This window comes from Lissotriton vulgaris, chromosome 1_1 (genome assembly GCF_964263255.1).
Source record: "Lissotriton vulgaris chromosome 1_1, aLisVul1.2, whole genome shotgun sequence".
Lineage (NCBI taxonomy): Eukaryota > Metazoa > Chordata > Amphibia > Caudata > Salamandridae > Lissotriton > Lissotriton vulgaris.
In genome coordinates this window covers 1,372,312,955-1,372,332,468 of record NC_141685.1, presented here as the reverse complement: position 1 = coordinate 1,372,332,468, position 19,514 = coordinate 1,372,312,955, and the positions used below count along the sequence as shown (strand labels likewise).

The window sequence follows — 19,514 nt, the reverse complement described above, 5'->3', positions numbered from 1 at the left end:
TTTCTTCATGTCACTGTATGTTATTGAGCCCAAGTAGCTCGCCGTGATCGTATAGTGGTTAGTACTCTGCGTTGTGGCCGCAGCAACCTCGGTTCGAATCCGAGTCACGGCATTGTGGTTGGCAATGTCACGGCAGTTGGGATTTCCTTTACAGAATTCCCAAATGTACCAGTTGTTTTTGTAAAATGTCTATAAAAAACAGATCCTTTTCAATATTTAAACGATCTAACAACAAATTATTTAAACACACATGATTATAAGATGTAGGTATACTGTACTTACTGACATAAATTATCGTTCTTGAACATATTTGCGGTAAGGGGAGCGGAGCTCTCCCCCAGGCCAATCAGAATGCAGATGAATGCAGTTGCAGTTGAGTGACCTGTGTTCTGGCTGTCTACAGGGAATGCACATATGTAGCTGTCTCGCAGCCCAATCCAGACGTCAATCGAAGACAGGTTTCAATGCAAATAGAGCAGTAAGTGCAGAGAAATGCTCACTCTAAAAATGGCATTTATACAATAGTAAGATTAAATCCAACCTCACCAGTAGATAGGATTTATCAATAAATAAATAAAGCTTCTCCTCTCTGATATGGAATTACCCCCCAAAAAGTATAAGGGAATACCCAATGCTAACCTATGAGAGGGGCAGACCTCACAGTAGTGAAAAATGTAATAGACTGTTTGATACTACTAGGACATACAAACTACCACAGTACATGTCTTACCTTTTACTTACATAGCATGATGCCCCTAGGACTACCTAGGGCCTACCTTAGGGGTTACTGATATGTAATAAAATTGGAGTTTAAGGCTTGGCAAGTAGTTTTAAATGCCAAGTCGAAGTGGCAGTACACTGCAGCACAGGCACTGCAGTAGCAGGCTTGAGACAGGTTTGAAATGCTATTTCTTTGGGCGGCACAATCAGTCCCTGGGTATATGGTATACCACTTTACAAGGGGCTTTCAAGTAAATTAAATCTGTCAGTCAGGTATACTCCAATTATACACATGATTAGGGAAGAAGCACGTGCACTTCAGCACTGATTAGTAGCGATAAAGTGATCAGAGTCCTAAGGCCAACAAAAAGATACAGCAAAATGCAGAGGTGAAAAGCAATAAGGTGGGGTTGGGACCACCTTAAGAATGCAAGGTCTAACAAAAACGAACTAAGGATAACATGAGTAAAACATCAGGTTTCTCTACAGCATTTGGTGAGACTAGTGGGCCTTCTTTTATCTTCCATAAATGCAATCCTTCCCGGACCCCTTTATTATATAGCTCTTCAAGGAAAAAATATAAAGCACTTACAAAGGAGCCTCAAATACTCAAAGATGGTAGACTTCTTTAATATGGGACATATACTAAAAGAGCACGAAAACAGACTGCAATAGGGTCCAAAAAACTTGAGTGACCCATGAGAGTATGCATGCAAGCCTATGGTATTCCAAACTAGAGATATACGCATGCAATTTTTGTTTTTAGGAGAGAATGTGCCTGCTGAAAAAAACCTTATTTTTAAAAAGTGCATTGCAGAATATCAGGAATTTGCTGTGGGACACCTTGAAAACTTGCATACAGATTATGTGCACACACCTTGCAGTCAGTTGTTGTGGCCGAGTGGTTAAGGCGATGGACTAGAAATCCATTGGGGTCTCCCCGCGCAGGTTCGAATCCTGCCGACAACGAGAATCTTTTTAACATCGGCTACAATTTCAGAAGTTAACCTTTAGTATTTCTTCCATGTCAGTTTTATAAATAGGTGGCTTATTTTGGTGTCACTATTGCCATATCACATATTTATTATCGCTCCCCCTTTCATATCTTTGCTATAACTCTCGTCCTTCATTAGCGCTGGTGCAAACGCTTCAAATTATTATACCCTGGCTCTCTCGGTCATACCTGTGCATGCACTTGAAACTTACTTTACCAATAAAAGAAGCAAATAGAGAAATAAAATAAAAGTGCTAGCTGGATTAGGCAAACACACTTCATAAAACTGCATTTTCTTTTCTATTCTCCCCCGTGTTACAAGCTTAACTGCTCCCTGTGTAATTTCTCTTAACCTGCTGTTCCTGGAAGAGAATTTCATCTACAAGCTCTTTCTGTGTTTTTTCCTAGTCTTTTCTTTCTCTTTTCTTAGATTTGTAACTGTTCCTTTACGTGCTCTATTTAGGCGCCATTAATCTCATTTGAGCTCCTTGTACCTGCTGCTGTTTTCTCCACACCTCATACTGTCTTTTCCCTCTTTCTCTCTTTCTCTGCGGTTGGTGGCTACTTTCCAAAGCGTCTGATGCCCCAATGTTCCTTCGTCTTGTTGTCAGACGTGAATTTGAAAAGCAACAAAATTAACAAGCCTTTACCACTCACACATGGCAGAAGTTTATACTTTAATTCAATGAGCTAAGAAAAGTGTGTTGTGGGGCCCCTACGAGCTATGGTGCTTGCTTCATCATAATTAGGCATGCAGTCATTAGCCACAGCTCTGATTATGGGTCACTGAGGTCAGTTTCAATAATTCCTCAAAAACCTAACCATGCAGTCCCCCCTAACTGTGTAGTTATCTTGCTTTACTGCTGTTTGTGTGATTAGCTGGGAGGAGCTCACGGCAGCATCCTCCCAATAAAAGTGTAGATGGACCGTTCCTTAACTCTTTCTTGCTTCACATACAGATGGCTTGAGGAGGTACAGGGGAGATGCAGGTCTAATAAACAGAATAGAATATCTGCGCCAGGTGTGTTTCTCTGCATTGGTGTCCCATCACAGGCCCACCAGTGTATGTGTGATCTTTGACTCCTGCCAGTTCACAAGCAGGCGGCCAGGAAACGGTTTCAGCCTATCAACCACTGAGGAGATAAAGCCTTTGTATAAGGAATGAGGAAGCAATGAACACATTCAGCCTATCACAGGAGTAGCCCTGAGTGTTCCGAATTATAATTTCTTCATGTCACTGTACGTTATTGAGCCCAAGTAGCTCGCCGTGATCGTATAGTGGTTAGTACTCTGCGTTGTGGCCGCAGCAACCTCGGTTCGAATCCGAGTCACGGCATTGTGGTTGGCAATGTCACGGCAGTTGGGTTTTTCCTTTACAGAATTCCCAAATGTACCAGTTGTTTTTGTAAAATGTCTATAAAAAACAGATCCTTTTCAATATTTAAACGATCTAACAACAAATTATTTAAACACACATGATTATAAGATGTAGGTATACTGTACTTACTGACATAAATTATCGTTCTTGAACATATTTGCGGTAAGGGGAGCGGAGCTCTCCCCCAGGCCAATCAGAATGCAGATGAATGCAGTTGCAGTTGAGTGACCTGTGTTGTGGCTGTCTACAGGGAATGCACATATGTAGCTGTCTCGCAGCCCAATCCAGACGTCAATCGAAGACAGGTTTCAATGCAAATAGAGCAGTAAGTGCAGAGAAATGCTCACTCTAAAAATGGCATTTATACAATAGTAAGATTAAATCCAACCTCACCAGTAGATAGGATTTATCAATAAATAAATAAAGCTTCTCCTCTCTGATATGGAATTACCCCCCAAAAAGTATAAGGGAATACCCAATGCTAACCTATGAGAGGGGCAGACCTCACAGTAGTGAAAAATGTAATAGACTGTTTGATACTACTAGGACATACAAACTACCACAGTACATGTCTTACCTTTTACTTACATAGCATGATGCCCCTAGGACTACCTAGGGCCTACCTTAGGGGTTACTGATATGTAATAAAATTGGAGTTTAAGGCTTGGCAAGTAGTTTTAAATGCCAAGTCAAAGTGGCAGTACACTGCAGCACAGGCACTGCAGTAGCAGGCTTGAGACAGGTTTGAAATGCTATTTCTTTGGGCGGCACAATCAGTCCCTGGGTATATGGTATACCACTTTACAAGGGGCTTTCAAGTAAATTAAATCTGTCAGTCAGGTATACTCCAATTATACACATGATTAGGGAAGAAGCACGTGCACTTCAGCACTGATTAGTAGCGATAAAGTGATCAGAGTCCTAAGGCCAACAAAAAGATACAGCAAAATGCGGAGGTGAAAAGCAATAAGGTGGGGTTGGGACCACCTTAAGAATGCAAGGTCTAACAAAAACGAACTAAGGATAACATGAGTAAAACATCAGGTTTCTCTACAGCATTTGGTGAGACAAGTGGGCCTTCTTTTATCTTCCATAAATGCAATCCTTCCCGGACCCCTTTATTATATAGCTCTTCAAGGAAAAAATATAAAGCACTTACAAAGGAGCCTCAAATACTCAAAGATGGTAGACTTCTTTAATATGGGACATATACTAAAAGAGCACGAAAACAGAGTGCAATAGGGTCCAAAAAACTTGAGTGACCCATGAGAGTATGCATGCAAGCCTATGGTATTCCAAACTAGAGATATACGCATGCAATTTTTGTTTTTAGGAGAGAATGTGCCTGCTGAAAAAAAACTTATTTTTAAAAAGTGCATTGCAGAATATCAGGAATTTGCTGTTGGACACCTTGAAAACTTGCATACAGATTATGTGCACACACCTTGCAGTCAGTTGTTGTGGCCGAGTGGTTAAGGCGATGGACTAGAAATCCATTGGGGTCTCCCCGCGCAGGTTCGAATCCTGCCGACAACGAGAATCTTTTTAACATCGGCTACAATTTCAGAAGTTAACCTTTAGTATTTCTTCCATGTCAGTTTTATAAATAGGTGGCTTATTTTGGTGTCACTATTGCCATATCACATATTTATTATCGCTCCCCCTTTCATATCTTTGCTATAACTCTCGTCCTTCATTAGCGCTGGTGCAAACGCTTCAAATTATTATACCCTGGCTCTCTCGGTCATACCTGTGCATGCACTTGAAACTTACTTTACCAATAAAAGAAGCAAATAGAGAAATAAAATAAAAGTGCTAGCTGGATTAGGCAAACACACTTCATAAAACTGCATTTTCTTTTCTATTCTCCCCCGTGTTACAAGCTTAACTGCTCCCTGTGTAATTTCTCTTAACCTGCTGTTCCTGGAAGAGAATTTCATCTACAAGCTCTTTCTGTGTTTTTTCCTAGTCTTTTCTTTCTCTTTTCTTAGATTTGTAACTGTTCCTTTACGTGCTCTATTTAGGCGCCATTAATCTCATTTGAGCTCCTTGTACCTGCTGCTGTTTTCTCCACACCTCATACTGTCTTTTCCCTCTTTCTCTCTTTCTCTGCGGTTGGTGGCTACTTTCCAAAGCGTCTGATGCCCCAATGTTCCTTCGTCTTGTTGTCAGACGTGAATTTGAAAAGCAACAAAATTAACAAGCCTTTACCACTCACACATGGCAGAAGTTTATACTTTAATTCAATGAGCTAAGAAAAGTGTGTTGTGGGGCCCCTACGAGCTATGGTGCTTGCTTCATCATAATTAGGCATGCAGTCATTAGCCACAGCTCTGATTATGGGTCACTGAGGTCAGTTTCAATAATTCCTCAAAAACCTAACCATGCAGTCCCCCCTAACTGTGTAGTTATCTTGCTTTACTGCTGTTTGTGTGATTAGCTGGGAGGAGCTCACGGCAGCATCCTCCCAATAAAAGTGTAGATGGACCGTTCCTTAACTCTTTCTTGCTTCACATACAGATGGCTTGAGGAGGTACAGGGGAGATGCAGGTCTAATAAACAGAATAGAATATCTGCGCCAGGTGTGTTTCTCTGCATTGGTGTCCCATCACAGGCCCACCAGTGTATGTGTGATCTTTGACTCCTGCCAGTTCACAAGCAGGCGGCCAGGAAACGGTTTCAGCCTATCAACCACTGAGGAGATAAAGCCTTTGTATAAGGAATGAGGAAGCAATGAACACATTCAGCCTATCACAGGAGTAGCCCTGAGTGTTCCGAATTATAATTTCTTCATGTCACTGTACGTTATTGAGCCCAAGTAGCTCGCCGTGATCGTATAGTGGTTAGTACTCTGCGTTGTGGCCGCAGCAACCTCGGTTCGAATCCGAGTCACGGCATTGTGGTTGGCAATGTCACGGCAGTTGGGTTTTTCCTTTACAGAATTCCCAAATGTACCAGTTGTTTTTGTAAAATGTCTATAAAAAACAGATCCTTTTCAATATTTAAACGATCTAACAACAAATTATTTAAACACACATGATTATAAGATGTAGGTATACTGTACTTACTGACATAAATTATCGTTCTTGAACATATTTGCGGTAAGGGGAGCGGAGCTCTCCCCCAGGCCAATCAGAATGCAGATGAATGCAGTTGCAGTTGAGTGACCTGTGTTGTGGCTGTCTACAGGGAATGCACATATGTAGCTGTCTCGCAGCCCAATCCAGACGTCAATCGAAGACAGGTTTCAATGCAAATAGAGCAGTAAGTGCAGAGAAATGCTCACTCTAAAAATGGCATTTATACAATAGTAAGATTAAATCCAACCTCACCAGTAGATAGGATTTATCAATAAATAAATAAAGCTTCTCCTCTCTGATATGGAATTACCCCCCAAAAAGTATAAGGGAATACCCAATGCTAACCTATGAGAGGGGCAGACCTCACAGTAGTGAAAAATGTAATAGACTGTTTGATACTACTAGGACATACAAACTACCACAGTACATGTCTTACCTTTTACTTACATAGCATGATGCCCCTAGGACTACCTAGGGCCTACCTTAGGGGTTACTGATATGTAATAAAATTGGAGTTTAAGGCTTGGCAAGTAGTTTTAAATGCCAAGTCAAAGTGGCAGTACACTGCAGCACAGGCACTGCAGTAGCAGGCTTGAGACAGGTTTGAAATGCTATTTCTTTGGGCGGCACAATCAGTCCCTGGGTATATGGTATACCACTTTACAAGGGGCTTTCAAGTAAATTAAATCTGTCAGTCAGGTATACTCCAATTATACACATGATTAGGGAAGAAGCACGTGCACTTCAGCACTGATTAGTAGCGATAAAGTGATCAGAGTCCTAAGGCCAACAAAAAGATACAGCAAAATGCGGAGGTGAAAAGCAATAAGGTGGGGTTGGGACCACCTTAAGAATGCAAGGTCTAACAAAAACGAACTAAGGATAACATGAGTAAAACATCAGCTTTCTCTACAGCATTTGGTGAGACAAGTGGGCCTTCTTTTATCTTCCAGAAATGCAATCCTTCCCGGACCCCTTTATTATATAGCTCTTCAAGGAAAAAATATAAAGCACTTACAAAGGAGCCTCAAATACTCAAAGATGGTAGACTTCTTTAATATGGGACATATACTAAAAGAGCACGAAAACAGAGTGCAATAGGGTCCAAAAAACTTGAGTGACCCATGAGAGTATGCATGCAAGCCTATGGTATTCCAAACTAGAGATATACGCATGCAATTTTTGTTTTTAGGAGAGAATGTGCCTGCTGAAAAAAAACTTATTTTTAAAAAGTGCATTGCAGAATATCAGGAATTTGCTGTTGGACACCTTGAAAACTTGCATACAGATTATGTGCACACACCTTGCAGTCAGTTGTTGTGGCCGAGTGGTTAAGGCGATGGACTAGAAATCCATTGGGGTCTCCCCGCGCAGGTTCGAATCCTGCCGACAACGAGAATCTTTTTAACATCGGCTACAATTTCAGAAGTTAACCTTTAGTATTTCTTCCATGTCAGTTTTATAAATAGGTGGCTTATTTTGGTGTCACTATTGCCATATCACATATTTATTATCGCTCCCCCTTTCATATCTTTGCTATAACTCTCGTCCTTCATTAGCGCTGGTGCAAACGCTTCAAATTATTATACCCTGGCTCTCTCGGTCATACCTGTGCATGCACTTGAAACTTACTTTACCAATAAAAGAAGCAAATAGAGAAATAAAATAAAAGTGCTAGCTGGATTAGGCAAACACACTTCATAAAACTGCATTTTCTTTTCTATTCTCCCCCGTGTTACAAGCTTAACTGCTCCCTGTGTAATTTCTCTTAACCTGCTGTTCCTGGAAGAGAATTTCATCTACAAGCTCTTTCTGTGTTTTTTCCTAGTCTTTTCTTTCTCTTTTCTTAGATTTGTAACTGTTCCTTTACGTGCTCTATTTAGGCGCCATTAATCTCATTTGAGCTCCTTGTACCTGCTGCTGTTTTCTCCACACCTCATACTGTCTTTTCCCTCTTTCTCTCTTTCTCTGCGGTTGGTGGCTACTTTCCAAAGCGTCTGATGCCCCAATGTTCTTTCGTCTTGTTGTCAGACGTGAATTTGAAAAGCAACAAAATTAACAAGCCTTTACCACTCACACATGGCAGAAGTTTATACTTTAATTCAATGAGCTAAGAAAAGTGTGTTGTGGGGCCCCTACGAGCCATGGTGCTTGCTTCATCATAATTAGGCATGCAGTCATTAGCCACAGCTCTGATTATGGGTCACTGAGGTCAGTTTCAATAATTCCTCAAAAACCTAACCATGCAGTCCCCCCTAACTGTGTAGTTATCTTGCTTTACTGCTGTTTGTGTGATTAGCTGGGAGGAGCTCACGGCAGCATCCTCCCAATAAAAGTGTAGATGGACCGTTCCTTAACTCTTTCTTGCTTCACATACAGATGGCTTGAGGAGGTACAGGGGAGATGCAGGTCTAATAAACAGAATAGAATATCTGCGCCAGGTGTGTTTCTCTGCATTGGTGTCCCATCACAGGCCCACCAGTGTATGTGTGATCTTTGACTCCTGCCAGTTCACAAGCAGGCGGCCAGGAAACGGTTTCAGCCTATCAACCACTGAGGAGATAAAGCCTTTGTATAAGGAATGAGGAAGCAATGAACACATTCAGCCTATCACAGGAGTAGCCCTGAGTGTTCCGAATTATAATTTCTTCATGTCACTGTACGTTATTGAGGCCAAGTAGCTCGCCGTGATCGTATAGTGGTTAGTACTCTGCGTTGTGGCCGCAGCAACCTCGGTTCGAATCCGAGTCACGGCATTGTGGTTGGCAATGTCACGGCAGTTGAGTTTTTCCTTTACAGAATTCCCAAATGTACCAGTTGTTTTTGTAAAATGTCTATTAAAAACAGATCCTTTTCAATATTTAAACGATCTAACAACAAATTATTTAAACACACATGATTATAAGATGTAGGTATACTGTACTTACTGACATAAATTATCGTTCTTGAACATATTTGCGGTAAGGGGAGCGGAGCTCTCCCCCAGGCCAATCAGAATGCAGATGAATGCAGTTGCAGTTGAGTGACCTGTGTTGTGGCTCTCTACAGGGAATGCACATATGTAGCTGTCTCGCAGCCCAATGCAGACGTCAATCGAAGACAGGTTTCAATGCAAATAGAGCAGTAAGTGCAGAGAAATGCTCACTCTCTAAAAATGGCATTTATACAATAGTAAGATTAAATCCAACCTCACCAGTAGATAGGATTTATCAATAAATAAATAAAGCTTCTCCTCTCTGATATGGAATTACCCCCCAAAAAGTATAAGGGAATACCCAATGCTAACCTATGAGAGGGGCAGACCTCACAGTAGTGAAAAATGTAATAGACTGTTTGATACTACTAGGACATACAAACTACCACAGTACATGTCTTACCTTTTACTTACATAGCATGATGCCCCTAGGACTACCTAGGGCCTACCTTAGGGGTTACTGATATGTAATAAAATTGGAGTTTAAGGCTTGGCAAGTAGTTTTAAATGTCAAGTCGAAGTGGCAGTACACTGCAGCACAGGCACTGCAGTAGCAGGCTTGAGACAGGTTTGAAATGCTATTTCTTTGGGCGGCACAATCAGTCCCTGGGTATATGGTATACCACTTTACAAGGGGCTTTCAAGTAAATTAAATCTGTCACTCAGGTATACTCCAATTATACACATGATTAGGGAAGAAGCGCGTGCACTTCAGCACTGATTAGTAGCGATAAAGTGATCAGAGTCCTAAGCCCAACAAAAAGATACAGCAAAATGCGGAGGTGAAAAGCAATAAAGTGGGGTTGGGACCACCTTAAGAATGCAAGGTCTAACAAAAACGAACTAAGGATAACATGAGTAAAACATCAGGTTTCTCTACAGCATTTGGTGAGACAAGTGGGCCTTCTTTTATCTTCCATAAATGCAATCCTTCCCGGACCCCTTTATTATATAGCTCTTCAAGGAAAAAATATAAAGCACTTACAAAGGAGCCTCAAATACTCAAAGATGGTAGACTTCTTTAATATGGGACATATACTAAAAGCAGCACGAAAACAGAGTGCAATAGGGTCCAAAAAACTTGAGTGACCCATGAGAGTATGCATGCAAGCCTATGGTATTCCAAACTAGAGATATACGCATGCAATTTTTGTTTTTAGGAGAGAATGTGCCTGCTGAAAAAAACCTTATTTTTAAAAAGTGCATTGCAGAATATCAGGAATTTGCTGTGGGACACCTTGGAAACTTGCATACAGATTATGTGCACACACCTTGCAGTCAGTTGTTGTGGCCGAGTGGTTAAGGCGATGGACTTGAAATCCATTGGGGTCTCCCTGCGCAGGTTGGAATCCTGCCGACAACGAGAATCTTTTTAACATCGGCTACAATTTCAGAAGTTAACCTTTAGTATTTCTTCCATGTCAGTTTTATAAATAGGTGGCTTATTTTGGTGTCACTATTGCCATATCACATATTTATTATCGCTCCCCCTTTCATATCTTTGCTATAACTCTCGTCCTTCATTAGCGCTGGTGCAAACGCTTCAAATTATTATACCCTGGCTCTCTCGGTCATACCTGTGCATGCACTTGAAACTTACTTTACCAATAAAAGAAGCAAATAGAGAAATAAAATAAAAGTGCTAGCTGGATTAGGCAAACACACTTCATAAAACTGCATTTTCTTTTCTATTCTCCCCCGTGTTACTAGCTTAACTGCTCCCTGTGTAATTTCTCTTAACCTGCTGTTCCTGGAAGAGAATTTCATCTACAAGCTCTTTCTGTGTTTTTTCCTAGTCTTTTCTTTCCCTTTTCTTAGATTTGTAACTGTTCCTTTACGTGCTCTATTTAGGCGCCATTAATCTCATTTGAGCTCCTTGTACCTGCTGCTGTTTTCTCCACACCTCATACTGTCTTTTCCCTCTTTCTCTCTTTCTCTGCGGTTGGTGGCTACTTTCCAAAGCGTCTGATGCCCCAATGTTCCTTCGTCTTGTTGTCAGACGTGAATTTGAAAAGCAACAAAATTAACAAGCCTTTACCACTCACACATGGCAGAAGTTTATACTTTAATTCAATGAGCTAAGAAAAGTGTGTTGTTGGGCCCCTACGAGCCATGGTGCTTGCTTCATCATAATTAGGCATGCAGTCATTAGCCACAGCTCTGATTATGGGTCACTGAGGTCAGTTTCAATAATTCCTCAAAAACCTAACCATGCAGTCCCCCCTAACTGTGTAGTTATCTTGCTTTACTGCTGTTTGTGTGATTAGCTGGGAGGAGCTCACGGCAGCATCCTCCCAATAAAAGTGTAGATGGTCCGTTCCTTAACTCTTTCTTGCTTCACATACAGATGGCTTGAGGAGGTACAGGGGAGATGCAGGTCTAATAAACAGAATGTAATATCTGCGCCAGGTGTGTTTCTCTGCATTGGTGTCCCATCACAGGCCCACCAGTGTATGTGTGATCTTTGACTCCTGCCAGTTCACAAGCAGGCGGCCAGGAAACGGTTTCAGCCTATCAACCACTGAGGAGATAAAGCCTTTGTATAAGGAACGAGGAAGCAATGAACACATTCAGCCTATCACAGGAGTAGCCCTGAGTGTTCCGAATTATAATTTCTTCATGTCACTGTATGTTATTGAGCCCAAGTAGCTCGCCGTGATCGTATAGTGGTTAGTACTCTGCGTTGTGGCCGCAGCAACCTCGGTTCGAATCCGAGTCACGGCATTGTGGTTGGCAATGTCACGGCAGTTGGGTTTTTCTTTTACAGAATTCCCAAATGTACCAGTTGTTTTTGTAAAATGTCTATTAAAAACAGATCCTTTTCAATATTTAAACGATCTAACAACAAATTATTTAAACACACATGATTATAAGATGTAGGTATACTGTACTTACTGACATAAATTATCGTTCTTGAACATATTTGCGGTAAGGGGAGCGGAGCTCTCCCCCAGGCCAATCAGAATGCAGATGAATGCAGTTGCAGTTGAGTGACCTGTGTTGTGGCTGTCTACAGGGAATGCACATATGTAGCTGTCTCGCAGCCCAATCCAGACGTCAATCGAAGACAGGTTTCAATGCAAATAGAGCAGTAAGTGCAGAGAAATGCTCACTCTCTAAAAATGGCATTTATACAATAGTAAGATTAAATCCAACCTCACCAGTAGATAGGATTTATCAATAAATAAATGAAGCTTCTCCTCTCTGATATGGAATTACCCCCCAAAAAGTATAAGGGAATACCCAATGCTAACCTATGAGAGGGGCAGACCTCACAGTAGTGAAAAATGTAATAGACTGTTTGATACTACTAGGACATACAAACTACCACAGTACATGTCTTACCTTTTACTTACATAGCATGATGCCCCTAGGACTACCTAGGGCCTACCTTAGGGGTTACTGATATGTAATAAAATTGGAGTTTAAGGCTTGGCAAGTAGTTTTAAATGCCAAGTCGAAGTGGCAGTACACTGCAGCACAGGCACTGCAGTAGCAGGCTTGAGACAGGTTTGAAATGCTATTTCTTTGGGCGGCACAATCAGTCCCTGGGTATATGGTATACCACTTTACAAGGGGCTTTCAAGTAAATTAAATCTGTCAGTCAGGTATACTCCAATTATACACATGATTAGGGAAGAAGCACGTGCACTTCAGCACTGATTAGTAGCGATAAAGTGATCAGAGTCCTAAGGCCAACAAAAAGATACAGCAAAATGCGGAGGTGAAAAGCAATAAGGTGGGGTTGGGACCACCTTAAGAATGCAAGGTCTAACAAAAACGAACTAAGGATAACATGAGTAAAACATCAGGTTTCTCTACAGCATTTGGTGAGACAAGTGGGCCTTCTTTTATCTTCCATAAATGCAATCCTTCCCGGACCCCTTTATTATATAGCTCTTCAAGGAAAAAATATAAAGCACTTACAAAGGAGCCTCAAATACTCAAAGATGGTAGACTTCTTTAATATGGGACATATACTAAAAGAGCACGAAAACAGAGTGCAATAGGGTCCAAAAAACTTGAGTGACCCATGAGAGTATGCATGCAAGCCTATGGTATTCCAAACTAGAGATATACGCATGCAATTTTTGTTTTTAGGAGAGAATGTGCCTGCTGAAAAAAACCTTATTTTTAAAAAGTGCATTGCAGAATATCAGGAATTTGCTGTGGGACACCTTGAAAACTTGCATACAGATTATGTGCACACACCTTGCAGTCAGTTGTTGTGGCCGAGTGGTTAAGGCGATGGACTAGAAATCCATTGGGGTCTCCCTGCGCAGGTTCGAATCCTGCCGACAACGAGAATCTTTTTAACATCGGCTACAATTTCAGAAGTTAACCTTTAGTATTTCTTCCATGTCAGTTTTATAAATAGGTGGCTTATTTTGGTGTCACTATTGCCATATCACATATTTATTATCGCTCCCCCTTTCATATCTTTGCTATAACTCTCGTCCTTCATTAGCGCTGGTGCAAACGCTTCAAATTATTATACCCTGGCTCTCTCGGTCATACCTGTGCATGCACTTGAAACTTACTTTACCAATAAAAGAAGCAAATAGAGAAATAAAATAAAAGTGCTAGCTGGATTAGGCAAACACACTTCATAAAACTGCATTCTCTTTTCTATTCTCCCCCGTGTTACAAGCTTAACTGCTCCCTGTGTAATTTCTCTTAACCTGCTGTTCCTGGAAGAGAATTTCATCTACAAGCTCTTTCTGTGTTTTTTCCTAGTCTTTTCTTTCCCTTTTCTTAGATTTGTAACTGTTCCTTTACGTGCTCTATTTAGGCACCATTAATCTCATTTGAGCTCCTTGTACCTGCTGCTGTTTTCTCCACACCTCATACTGTCTTTTCCCTCTTTCTCTCTTTCTCTGCGGTTGGTGGCTACTTTCCAAAGCGTCTGATGCCCCAATGTTCCTTCGTCTTGTTGTCAGACGTAAATTTGAAAAGCAACAAAATTAACAAGCCTTTACCACTCACACATGGCAGAAGTTTATACTTTAATTCAATGAGCTAAGAAAAGTGTGTTGTTGGGCCCCTACGAGCCATGGTGCTTGCTTCATCATAATTAGGCATGCAGTCATTAGCCACAGCTCTGATTATGGGTCACTGAGGTCAGTTTCAATAATTCCTCAAAAACCTAACCATGCAGTCCCCCCTAACTGTGTAGTTATCTTGCTTTACTGCTGTTTGTGTGATTAGCTGGGAGGAGCTCACGGCAGCATCCTCCCAATAAAAGTGTAGATGGTCCGTTCCTTAACTCTTTCTTGCTTCACATACAGATGGCTTGAGGAGGTACAGGGGAGATGCAGGTCTAATAAACAGAATAGAATATCTGCGCCAGGTGTGTTTCTCTGCATTGGTGTCCCATCACAGGCCCACCAGTGTATGTGTGATCTTTGACTCCTGCCAGTTCACAAGCAGGCGGCCAGGAAACGGTTTCAGCCTATCAACCACTGAGGAGATAAAGCCTTTGTATAAGGAACGAGGAAGCAATGAACACATTCAGCCTATCACAGGAGTAGCCCTGAGTGTTCCGAATTATAATTTCTTCATGTCACTGTACGTTATTGAGCCCAAGTAGCTCGCCGTGATCGTATAGTGGTTAGTACTCTGCGTTGTGGCCGCAGCAACCTCGGTTCGAATCCGAGTCACGGCATTGTGGTTGGCAATGTCACGGCAGTTGGGTTTTTCTTTTACAGAATTCCCAAATGTACCAGTTGTTTTTGTAAAATGTCTATTAAAAACAGATCCTTTTCAATATTTAAACGATCTAACAACAAATTATTTAAACACACATGATTATAAGATGTAGGTATACTGTACTTACTGACATAAATTATCGTTCTTGAACATATTTGCGGTAAGGGGAGCGGAGCTCTCCCCCAGGCCAATCAGAATGCAGATGAATGCAGTTGCAGTTGAGTGACCTGTGTTGTGGCTGTCTACAGGGAATGCACATATGTAGCTGTCTCGCAGCCCAATCCAGACGTCAATCGAAGACAGGTTTCAATGCAAATAGAGCAGTAAGTGCAGAGAAATGCTCACTCTCTAAAAATGGCATTTATACAATAGTAAGATTAAATCCAACCTCACCAGTAGATAGGATTTATCAATAAATAAATAAAGCTTCTCCTCACTGATATGGAATTACCCCCCAAAAAGTATAAGGGAATACCCAATGCTAACCTATGAGAGGGGCAGACCCCACAGTAGTGAAAAATGTAATAGACTGTTTGATACTACTAGGACATACAAACTACCACAGTACATGTCTTACCTTTTACTTACATAGCATGATGCCCCTAGGACTACCTAGGGCCTACCTTAGGGGTTACTGATATGTAATAAAATTGGAGTTTAAGGCTTGGCAAGTAGTTTTAAATGCCAAGTCGATGTGGCAGTACACTGCAGCACAGGCACTGCAGTAGCAGGCTTGAGACAGGTTTGAAATGCTATTTCTTTGGGCGGCACAATCAGTCCCTGGGTATATGGTATACCACTTTACAAGGGGCTTTCAAGTAAATTAAATCTGTCAGTCAGGTATACTCCAATTATACACATGATTAGGGAAGAAGCACGTGCACTTCAGCACTGATTAGTAGCGATAAAGTGATCAGAGTCCTAAGGCCAACAAAAAGATACAGCAAAATGCGGAGGTGAAAAGCAATAAGGTGGGGTTGGGACCACCTTAAGAATGCAAGGTCTAACAAAAACGAACTAAGGATAACATGAGTAAAACATCAGGTTTCTTTACAGCATTTGGTGAGACAAGTGGGCCTTCTTTTATCTTCCATAAATGCAATCCTTCCCGGACCCCTTTATTATATAGCTCTTCAAGGAAAAAATATAAAGCACTTACAAAGGAGCCTCAAATACTCAAAGATGGTAGACTTCTTTAATATGGGACATATACTAAAAGCAGCACGAAAACAGAGTGCAATAGGGTCCAAAAAACTTGAGTGACCCATGAGAGTATCCATGCAAGCCTATGGTATTCCAAACTAGAGATATACGCATGCAATTTTTGTTTTTAGGAGAGAATGTGCCTGCTGAAAAAAACCTTATTTTTAAAAAGTGCATTGCAGAATATCAGGAATTTGCTGTGGGACACCTTGAAAACTTGCATACAGATTATGTGCACACACCTTGCAGTCAGTTGTTGTGGCCGAGTGGTTAAGGCGATGGACTAGAAATCCATTGGGGTCTCCCTGCGCAGGTTTGAATCCTGCAGACAACGAGAATCTTTTTAACATCGGCTACAATTTCAGAAGTTAACCTTTAGTATTTCTTCCATGTCAGTTTTATAAATAGGTGGCTTATTTTGGTGTCACTATTGCCATATCACATATTTATTATCGCTCCCCCTTTCATATCTTTGCTATAACTCTCGTCCTTCATTAGCGCTGGTGCAAACGCTTCAAATTATTATACCTTGGCTCTCTCGGTCATACCTGTGCATGCACTTGAAACTTACTTTACCAATAAAAGAAGCAAATAGAGAAATAAAATAAAAGTGCTAGCTGGATTAGGCAAACACACTTCATAAAACTGCATTCTCTTTTCTATTCTCCCCCGTGTTACAAGCTTAACTGCTCCCTGTGTAATTTCTCTTAACCTGCTGTTCCTGGAAGAGAATTTCATCTACAAGCTCTTTCTGTGTTTTTTCCTAGTCTTTTCTTTCCCTTTTCTTAGATTTGTAACTGTTCCTTTACGTGCTCTATTTAGGCACCATTAATCTCATTTGAGCTCCTTGTACCTGCTGCTGTTTTCTCCACACCTCATACTATCTTTTCCCTCTTTCTCTCTTTCTCTGCGGTTGGTGGCTACTTTCCAAAGCGTCTGATGCCCCAATGTTCCTTCGTCTTGTTGTCAGACGTGAATTTGAAAAGCAACAAAATTAACAAGCCTTTACCACTCACACATGGCAGAAGTTTATACTTTAATTCAATGAGCTAAGAAAAGTGTGTTGTTGGGCCCCTACGAGCCAAGGTGCTTGCTTCATCATAATTAGGCATGCAGTCATTAGCCACAGCTCTGATTATGGGTCACTGAGGTCAGTTTCAATAATTCCTCAAAAACCTAACCATGCAGTCCCCCCTAACTGTGTAGTTATCTTGCTTTACTGCTGTTTGTGTGATTAGCTGGATGGAGCTCACGGCAGCATCCTCCCAATAAAAGTGTAGATGGACCGTTCCTTAACTCTTTCTTGCTTCACATACAGATGGCTTGAGGAGGTACAGGGGAGATGCAGGTCTAATAAACAGAATAGAATATCTGCGCCAGGTGTGTTTCTCTGCATTGGTGTCCCATCACAGGCCCACCAGTGTATGTGTGATCTTTGACTCCTGCCAGTTCACAAGCAGGCGGCCAGGAAACGGTTTCAGCCTATCAACCACTGAGGAGATAAAGCCTTTGTATAAGGAATGAGGAAGCAATGAACACATTCAGCCTATCACAGGAGTAGCCCTGAGTGTTCCGAATTATAATTTCTTCATGTCACTGTACGTTATTGAGCCCAAGTAGCTCGCCGTGATCGTATAGTGGTTAGTACTCTGCGTTGTGGCCGCAGCAACCTTGGTTCGAATCCGAGTCACGGCATTGTGGTTGGCAATGTCACGGCAGTTGGGTTTTTCTTTTACAGAATTCCCAAATGTACCAGTTGTTTTTGTAAAATGTCTATTAAAAACAGATCCTTTTCAATATTTAAACGATCTAACAACAAATTATTTAAACACACATGATTATAAGATGTAGGTATACTGTACTTACTGACATAAATTATCGTTCTTGAACATATTTGCGGTAAGGGGAGCGGAGCTCTCCCCCAGGCCAATCAGAATGCAGATGAATGCAGTTGCAGTTGAGTGACCTGTGTTGTGGCTGTCTACAGGGAATGCACATATGTAGCTGTCTCGCAGCCCAATCCAGACGTCAACCGAAGACAGGTTTCAATGCAAATAGAGCAGTAAGTGCAGAGAAATGCTCACTCTCTAAAAATGGCATTTATACAATAGTAAGATTAAATCCAACCTCACCAGTAGATAGGATTTATCAATAAATAAATAAAGCTTCTCCTCTCTGATATGGAATTACCCCCCAAAAAGTATAAGGGAATACCCAATGCTAACCTATGAGAGGGGCAGACCTCACAGTAGTGAAAAATGTAATAGACTGTTTGATACTACTAGGACATACAAACTACCACAGTACATGTCTTACCTTTTACTTACATAGCATGATGCCCCTAGGACTACCTAGGGCCTACCTTAGGGGTTACTGATATGTAATAAAATTGGAGTTTAAGGCTTGGCAAGTAGTTTTAAATGCCAAGTCGAAGTGGCAGTACACTGCAGCACAGGCACTGCAGTAGCAGGCTTGAGACAGGTTTGAAATGCTATTTCTTTGGGCGGCACAATCAGTCCCTGGGTATATGGTATACCACTTTACAAGGGGCTTTCAAGTAAATTAAATCTGTCAGTCAGGTATACTCCAATTATACACATGATTAGGGAAGAAGCACGTGCACTTCAGCACTGATTAGTAGCGATAAAGTGATCAGAGTCCTAAGGCCAACAAAAAGATACAGCAAAATGCGGATGTGAAAAGCAATAAGGTGGGGTTGGGACCACCTTAAGAATGCAAGGTCTAACAAAAACGAACTAAGGATAACATGAGTAAAACATCAGGTTTCTCTACAGCATTTGGTGAGACAAGTGGGCCTTCTTTTATCTTCCATAAATGCAATCCTTCCCGGACCCCTTTATTATGTAGCTCTTCAAGGAAAAAATATAAAGCACTTACAAAGGAGCCTCAAATACTCAAAGATGGTAGACTTCTTTAATATGGGACATATACTAAAAGCAGCACGAAAACAGAGTGCAATAGGGTCCAAAAAACTTGAGTGACCCATGAGAGTATGCATGCAAGCCTATGGTATTCCAAACTAGAGATATACGCATGCAATTTTTGTTTTTAGGAGAGAATGTGCCTGCTGAAAAAAACCTTATTTTTAAAAAGTGCATTGCAGAATATCAGGAATTTGCTGTGGGACACCTTGAAAACTTGCATACGGAATATGTGCACACACCTTGCAGTCAGTTGTTGTGGCCGAGTAGTTAAGGCGATGAACTAGAAATCCATTGGGGTCTCCCTGCGCAGGTTCGAATCCTGCTGACAACGAGAATCTTTTTAACATCGGCTACAATTTCAGAAGTTAACCTTTAGTATTTCTTCCATGTCAGTTTTATAAATAGGTGGCTTATTTTGGTGTCACTATTGCCATATCACATATTTATTATCGCTCCCCCTTTCATATCTTTGCTATAACTCTCGTCCTTCATTAGCGCTGGTGCAAACGCT

The 19,514-nt window shown here is 41.3% G+C and overlaps 11 non-coding genes across 11 annotated transcripts; all 11 read left to right on the top strand.

Moving 5' to 3' along the window:
* The first annotated feature begins 40 nt into the window (after nucleotides 1-40).
* TRNAH-GUG (transfer RNA histidin (anticodon GUG)) lies at nucleotides 41-112 on the top strand. Its single transcript has one exon. It is a non-coding gene; the product is annotated as a tRNA-His (tRNA).
* Nucleotides 113-1,607: 1,495 nt separating this feature from the next.
* On the top strand, nucleotides 1,608-1,689 carry TRNAS-AGA (transfer RNA serine (anticodon AGA)). Its single transcript has one exon. It is a non-coding gene; the product is annotated as a tRNA-Ser (tRNA).
* A 1,289-nt stretch (nucleotides 1,690-2,978) lies between these two features.
* TRNAH-GUG (transfer RNA histidin (anticodon GUG)) lies at nucleotides 2,979-3,050 on the top strand. The gene has a single exon. It is a non-coding gene; the product is annotated as a tRNA-His (tRNA).
* A 1,496-nt stretch (nucleotides 3,051-4,546) lies between these two features.
* Nucleotides 4,547-4,628, top strand: TRNAS-AGA (transfer RNA serine (anticodon AGA)). Its single transcript has one exon. It is a non-coding gene; the product is annotated as a tRNA-Ser (tRNA).
* A 1,289-nt stretch (nucleotides 4,629-5,917) lies between these two features.
* On the top strand, nucleotides 5,918-5,989 carry TRNAH-GUG (transfer RNA histidin (anticodon GUG)). The gene has a single exon. It is a non-coding gene; the product is annotated as a tRNA-His (tRNA).
* A 1,496-nt stretch (nucleotides 5,990-7,485) lies between these two features.
* On the top strand, nucleotides 7,486-7,567 carry TRNAS-AGA (transfer RNA serine (anticodon AGA)). Its single transcript has one exon. It is a non-coding gene; the product is annotated as a tRNA-Ser (tRNA).
* Nucleotides 7,568-8,856: 1,289 nt separating this feature from the next.
* TRNAH-GUG (transfer RNA histidin (anticodon GUG)) lies at nucleotides 8,857-8,928 on the top strand. Its single transcript has one exon. It is a non-coding gene; the product is annotated as a tRNA-His (tRNA).
* A 2,870-nt stretch (nucleotides 8,929-11,798) lies between these two features.
* On the top strand, nucleotides 11,799-11,870 carry TRNAH-GUG (transfer RNA histidin (anticodon GUG)). The gene has a single exon. It is a non-coding gene; the product is annotated as a tRNA-His (tRNA).
* Nucleotides 11,871-13,368: 1,498 nt separating this feature from the next.
* Nucleotides 13,369-13,450, top strand: TRNAS-AGA (transfer RNA serine (anticodon AGA)). The gene has a single exon. It is a non-coding gene; the product is annotated as a tRNA-Ser (tRNA).
* A 1,289-nt stretch (nucleotides 13,451-14,739) lies between these two features.
* Nucleotides 14,740-14,811, top strand: TRNAH-GUG (transfer RNA histidin (anticodon GUG)). The gene has a single exon. It is a non-coding gene; the product is annotated as a tRNA-His (tRNA).
* A 2,870-nt stretch (nucleotides 14,812-17,681) lies between these two features.
* TRNAH-GUG (transfer RNA histidin (anticodon GUG)) lies at nucleotides 17,682-17,753 on the top strand. Its single transcript has one exon. It is a non-coding gene; the product is annotated as a tRNA-His (tRNA).
* The last annotated feature ends 1,761 nt before the right edge of the window (nucleotides 17,754-19,514 follow it).